Source organism: Miscanthus floridulus, chromosome 3, assembly GCF_019320115.1.
Source record: "Miscanthus floridulus cultivar M001 chromosome 3, ASM1932011v1, whole genome shotgun sequence".
Classification (NCBI taxonomy): Eukaryota; Viridiplantae; Streptophyta; class Magnoliopsida; order Poales; family Poaceae; genus Miscanthus; species Miscanthus floridulus.
This window is the reverse complement of record NC_089582.1, coordinates 71,357,234-71,363,476: the sequence shown is the minus strand read 5'-3', so window position 1 is coordinate 71,363,476 and position 6,243 is coordinate 71,357,234.

Here is a 6,243-nt window from a genome sequence, read left to right as displayed (position 1 = left end):
CATGGAACATACCATTGGCTCAGAAATCATTTTGGACGCACCCGATGGAACTCCTAGGTGACGTGGGTCATGTGGAATCTCGCTTCTTTCTATTTGGAGACAGTGTTGGTGCCGGTGCAAGATAGGTGCATGGTTTGCGCTAGACGTACCATAGGCTTATAAATCGTTTTGCACGCGCTCGATGGTACCACTAGGTGACGCGGCTCAAGTGGAAGCTCGTTTTGGACTTTCGGATATAGTGCTAATCTCGACGCAAGATAGGTGCACGGTTTGCGTGGAATGTACCATTGGCTCAGAAATCGTTTTGGACGCATGCGTTGGAACTCCTAGGTGCTGTGGGTCTTGTGGAATCTCACTTCTTTCCGCTTGGAGACATTGTTAATGTCAGTGCAATATAGGTACATGGGTTGCACTAGACGTACCATAGGCTCAACTAGAAGCTCGTTTCAGCCTTTCGGACATGGTGCTAATCTTGACGCAAGAAAGGTGCACGGTTTGCGTCAAACGTACCATTGGATCAGAAATCATTTTAGACGCACCCGATGGAACTCCTAGGTGACGTGGGTCATGTGGAATCTCACTTCATTCCGTTTGGAGACAGTGTTAGTGTTGGTGCAAGATAGGTGCATGGTTTGCGCTAGATGTACCATAGGCTTATAAATCATTTTGCACGCGCTTGATGGCACCACTAGGTGACGAGGCTCAAGTGGAAGCTCATTTTGGACTTTCAGATATAGTGCTAATCTCGACGCAAGATAGGTGCACGGTTTGCGTGGAACGTACCATTGGCTCAGAAATCATTTTGGACGCACCCATTGGAACTCCTAGGTGATGTGGGTCATGTGGAATCTCACTTCTTTCTGTTTGGAGACAGTGTTAATGTCGGTGAGAGATAGGTACATGGTTTGCACTAGACGTACCATAGGCTCAACTGGAAGCTCATTTTGGCCTTTCGGACATGGTGCTAATCTTGACGCAAGAAAGGTGCACGGTTTGCGTCAAACGTACCATTGGATCAGAAATCATTTTGGACGCACCTGATGGAACTCCTAGGTGACGTGGGTCATGTGGAATTTCACTTCATTCCGTTTGGAGACAAAGTTAGTGTTGGTGCAAGATAGGTGCATGGTTTGCGCTAGATGTACCATAGGCTTACAAATCATTTTGGACGCAACCGATGGAACTCCTAGGTGACGTGGATCATGTGGAATATCGCTTCTTTCCGTTAAGAGACAGTGTTGGGGTCGGTTAGGTGACGTGGGTCATGTGGAATCTCACTTCATTCCATCTGGAGACAGTGTTAGGGTCGGTGCAAGATGAGTGCATGGTTTGCGCTAGATGTACCATAGGCTTACAAATCGTTTTGGACGCACCCGATGGAACTCCTAGGTGACGTGGGTCATGTGGAATCTCGCTTCTTTCCATTTGGAGACTGTGTTGGCGTCGGTGCAAGATAGGTGCATGGTTTGCGCTAGACGTACCATAGGCTCAAGTGGAAGCTCATTTTGGACTTTTCGGATATAGTGCTAATCTCGACACAAGATAGGTGCTTAGTTTGCGTGGAATGTACCATTGGCTCAGAAATCGTTTTGGACGCACCCGTTGGAACTCCTAGGTGCTGTGGGTCATGTGAAATCTCATTTCTTTCCGTTTGGAGACAATGTTAATGTCAGTGCAAGATAGGTTCATCGGTTGCACTAGACATACCATAGGCTCAACTAGAAGCTTGTTTCGGCCTTTCAGACATGGTGCTAATCTTGATGCAAGAAAGGTGCATGGTTTACGTCAAACGTACCATTGGATCGGAAATCATTTTAGACGCACCCGATGGAACTCCTAGGTGACGTGGGTCATGTGGAATCTCACTTCATTCCGTTTGGAGACAGTGTTAGTGTTGGTACAAGATAGGTACATGGTTTGCGCTAGATGTACCATAGGCTTACAAATCGGTTTGGACGCAACCGATGGAACTCCTAGGTGATGTGGGTCATGTGGAATATCGCTTCTTTCCATTTGGAGACTGTGTTGGTGTCAGTTAGGTGACATGGGTCATGTGGAATCTCACTTCATTCCATTTGGAGATAGTGTTAGGGTCGGTGCAAGATGAGTGCATGGTTTGCGCTAGATGTACCATAGGCTTACAAATCATTTTGGATGCAACTGATGGAACTTTTAGGTGACGTGGGTCATGTGGAATATCGCTTCTTTCCATTTGGAGACAGTGTTGGTGTCGGTTAGGTGACGTGGGTCATGTGGAATCTCACTTCGTTCCATTTAGAGACAGTGTTAGTGTCGGTGCAAGATGGGTGCATGGTTTGCGCTAGATGTACCATAGGCTTACAAATCGTTTTGGACGCAACCGATGGAACTCCCAGGTGACATGGGTCATGTGGAATATCACTTCTTTCCGTTTGGAGATAGTGTTGGTGTCGGTTAGGTGACGTGGGTCATGTGGAATCTCACTTCATTCCGTTCGGAGACAGTGTTAGGGTCGGTGCAAGATGAGTGCATGGTTTGCGCTAGATGTACCATAGGCTTACAAATCATTTTGGACGCAACCGATGGAACTCCTAGGTGACGTGGGTCATGTGGAATATCGCTTATTTCTATTTGGAGATAGTGTTGGTGTCAGTTAGGTGACATGGGTCATGTGGAATCTCACTTCATTCCATTTAGAGACAGTGTTAGTGTCGGTGCAAGATGGGTGCATGGTTTGCGCTAGATGTACCATAGGCTTACAAATCATTTTGGACGCAACCGATGGAACTCCTAGGTGACGTGCGTCATGTGGAATCTCGCTTCTTTCCGTTTGGAGACAGTGTTGGTGTCGATTAGGTGACGTGGGTCATGTGGAATCTCACTTCATTCCATTTGGAGACAGTGTTAGTGTCGGTGCAAGATGGGTGCATGGTTTGCGCTAGATGTACCATAGGCTTACAAATCATTTTGGACGCACCCGATGGAACTCCTAGGTGACGTGGGTCATGTGGAATCTCACTTCTTTCCATTTGGAGACTATGTTGGTGTCGGTGCAAGATAGGTGCATGGTTTGCGCTAGACGTACCATAGGCTTATAAATCGTTTTGCACGCGCTCAATGGTTCCACTAGTTGACGAGGCTCAAGTGGAAGCTCATTTCAGACTTTCGGATATAGTGCTAATCTCGATGCAAGATAGGTGCATGGTTTGCGTGGAACATACCATTGGCTCAAAAATCGTTTTGGACGCACCCGATGGAACTCCTAGGTGACGTGGGTCATGTGGAATCTCGCTTCTTTCTATTTGGAGAAAGTGTTGGTGCCGGTGCAAGATAGGTGCATGGTTTGCGCTAGACGTACCATAGGCTTATAAATCGTTTTGCACGCGCTCGATGGTACCACTAGGTGACGCGGCTCAAGTGGAAGCTCGTTTTGGACTTTCGGATATAGTGCTAATCTCGACGCAAGATAGGTGCACGGTTTGCGTGGAATGTACCATTGGCTCAGAAATCGTTTTGGACGCATGCCTTGGAACTCCTAGGTGTTGTGGGTCTTGTGGAATCTCACTTCTTTCCATTTGGAGACATTGTTAATGTCAGTGCAATATAGGTACATGGGTTGCACTAGACGTACCATAGGCTCAACTAGAAGCTCGTTTCAGCCTTTCGGACATGGTGCTAATCTTGACGCAAGAAAGGTGCACGGTTTGCGTCAAACGTACCATTGGATCGGAAATCATTTTAGACGCACCCGATGGAACTCCTAGGTGACGTGGGTCATGTGGAATCTCATTTCATTCTGTTTGGAGACAGTGTTAGTGTTGGTGCAAGATAGGTGCATGGTTTGCGCTAGATGTACCATAGGCTTATAAATCGTTTTGCACGCGCTTGATGGTACCACTAGGTGACGAGGCTCAAGTGGAAGCTCATTTCGGACTTTCGGATATAGTGCTAGAATTCCTCCACCGAAACAGTGGCACCATCTCCACGTCCTGCCATATTAGTAGAGGGGAAAAATAGGACAATATATATGTGGAATCACTCCCTCACCACTTGCTGAACAAGTTCTTTCTCTTCCTAGAAATTGCAAGAACCGGGGCTGCAATCTGTAGTGGAAGAGTGATTGTACCAGAGACTATGGTGCAACAGCTCACGGTGCTTTTTAGTGGAGCTTGGTGGGGATAAAATGTACAAGTAGTGTGCTGAAATGTAGTGATGCAAAACCAAATAATAATCCAAAAGAGAAATAACACAAGTCTAAGTTGCTAAATAGAAAGAAAAAGATGCAAAAGAAAGGAACAATATGGAAGAAGTGGAAACAACTCGCACCAACCAAAGTGCTTCTCAAGCCCCTTTTGGCGTGCTGATCACAAGTCTCTTTTGTTTCTTCTTTTTTTATATATATATACTCTCGCTTTTTTTCTTTTTTCTTTTTTTTTGATATCTTTTGAGACAAACGCAGCACAACTTTCAACTAAGGGGGCGCAGCAAAGACAACATAGAGGGGTGGCACATCCCAAAGAACAAGAAAACTCAGGTGGAAAGGGTGGGAATTTGTGGCGGTTAAAAAGCAATCAAGGGTGGGACGGGTGGGTTTTTTTTAATATATATATTTAGCTTATCAAGGATGAAAGTTAGAACGATGTGGAAAAGAAAAATTTCAGCAACTAGACAAGTCTCAAAGGATTGAAAACTCGATAATGCAAACTACAAATCAAGCACAAATGAGAGGCTGTAGGTTTTCTATTTGTCTATGTGTGGACTGTAGGTATATAAAAATACAATCCTACCAAAATAAGAATGATCCTAACGAGTAAACGGAGGCTCTGGTACTAGATGATGGGCACACGTCTATGGATCATGTGTGACAAGTAGTTGTGTCCTGATCTTCTCGAAGGATCCGTGAACTTGATAACTTGTCACTGCGTGACCTGGTGAAGAGGCAATGCACCGCGAGGCTGCCCATGCGACGAACTACCGAGCCAATCACCCTTCCACGTACCAATGAAATAGCCCACGCAATCATGCCGTATAGAGGTGAAGGCACAAACTGGGTGAACCGTAGTTCGGCGTTCTACAACTCCCTCAGGAATCGAAAGAACAAGTTTGCAAGCCTCGCAAGACTCACGCTGGAACAAGAACTCAAAGAGTTTGTATTTCTGAATTTGCAATCTCCAAGTTACTATTCACGTCACCCATTACAGGGATATATAATACTAGTTGAGTTTCAATTTGGAAGAAATAAATGAGAACATGTAGTGGAAAGTTGTAAGACTACTTTTATTAATAGCCAGGCCTAGTGGGATGCATGGATGGTTGGCATTCTTCTGCATGCATGCTGGAACGTGTGTGGATAGCAACCCGGTTGCTGGCTGCATGCATTCCTAACTTCTGAAATATTTGCTTGCGCTCCAACGACTGTTATTCATGGTAGTTGAATGTTCTTTTCTCTCTCTCTTGCACGTCCAGGTTCCTTGCTTATATTTGGCGGGCAGAATCCATCATCATCCCATGCTTGTTCGTGCACTCCATCATTCCTAAGAATATTGAAACAAGTACTCAAAAGCATAGGTCCATTCAACATAATCTGATTATTAAGCATAAGGTTAGCGTTCACCTGAGAATGAATTTCCTTCTCCAATTGTTTTGCTCTACTCCTTCTAATCGGACCAGCTATATCAAATGTAGTGTCATTTGGAGATGAGTGAATACTAGGAATGTCCTCATTACTTGCTCTATTCGCTTTTGGGAGTATATTACGTCTTCCATGTATCTCAACTAAAAATATGTTTGAAGGCACCCGAAGAAGAGGTTAATTTGCAAGATATCGACATCAATAAGGATTTGAGCTATAGAGAATATCCAACTGCTATCCTTGACTTTTCAAAAAGGAAGACTAGAACAAAAACCATCAAGATTATGAAAGTGCAATGGAGTCACCATTCAACCGAAGAAACCACTTGGGAGGTTGAGGACAAGATAAGGATGGAGTATCCTCACCTATTTGAGCCAAGTATTAGTTTTGGATGAGTTTCAGTTTGGGGATGAATCTTAAGTCCTTAGTGTCGCTAGAAGGGGATTAAAAACCTATTTTTCTTGAATGTTCTCCCTTGATTGCATAAATCCTACTTTTGGAGAATCTTAGGATGCGATTCTTCTAAGAGGGGGAGATTTGTCATGACCTGATACTGACACCCTTGTGAGCATCAGCATCATGAGCATCTTTGCATTTGAAATCAATTAGTTAGAAATTGAATGCTGCATTCA